Genomic DNA, 949 nt, shown 5'->3' with positions numbered 1-949 from the left:
CACTAGAACCCCCTAGAGAAACAATACAACCACTTGAAGATCTTAAGAACCATTAGAATCTCCTAAAGAGATCAGAAACCATCCTAAATAATTTCTAGAACCTTCTCAATGACCAATTCGACCTCCTACAGGAACAAAAGAACCACCCAAAGAGCCCCTGCAACCAGGAATCTTCTTCACAATGATGACTAGAACCACAAAAACAACCTGGAGGACCTCATCAGTGACCACTAGAACCTTTTAAAGAAACAATAGAACCACCTAAGTGACCATTAGAAGCTACAGCATGACTAGAACCACCTAAAAGACCCGTAGAACCTTGTTGATGACGACTAGAACTGCCTACAGGACTGTAGAAGTTCCTGAACATCTTAACTGCTTTGAAAGAGTTCTACAACCAACACAATGACTTCTACACCCTGCTAAAGAAACAGTAAAGCCACCTGAAGATCTTAAGAACCTCATCACTGACCACTGGAACCTACAGCATGACTAGAACCACCTAAAAGACCTCTAGAACCTTCTAAAAACTATTGCAAAAGTATAACCAGTTAGAACCACAGAGACTGTAAGGGATCAAACTGACTCTCAATCAGTTTCTAGAACTGTAATCAACGTTGTTGTTGTTGTTCTCTGTTCCTGTTAAGAACCGACGTGAATGAGCCGCAGAGGTTCTACTGAACTGATCTGAGAACAGTGTGAATTACCATGAGAAGGAGGTGAAATGTAAGAAATGCGACAGCGTGTGAGCTCCATTGAGACGGACAGACTGAGTCCATTCACTCTGTGAGCTGAGTGGGAGACGGAGGTTAAAGCTTCCTGATTATCTGCTCTCTGCTGACTTTAAGGATCCTGTCGCTCTGCTTATCAGCCCGCTGCTGTTTTAAACAGCGAGCACCACATAGCTTGGACACCCACGACCCCTTTATCAACAACAACAACAACAACA

The sequence above is a fragment of the Morone saxatilis genome, unplaced genomic scaffold (assembly GCF_004916995.1).
Source record: "Morone saxatilis isolate NCDOM2014 unplaced genomic scaffold, NCSU_SB_2.0 Contig16, whole genome shotgun sequence".
In the NCBI taxonomy this organism is placed as follows: domain Eukaryota; kingdom Metazoa; phylum Chordata; class Actinopteri; family Moronidae; genus Morone; species Morone saxatilis.
The sequence above is the reverse complement of the archived record's forward strand: the minus strand, read 5'-3'. Positions refer to the sequence as shown.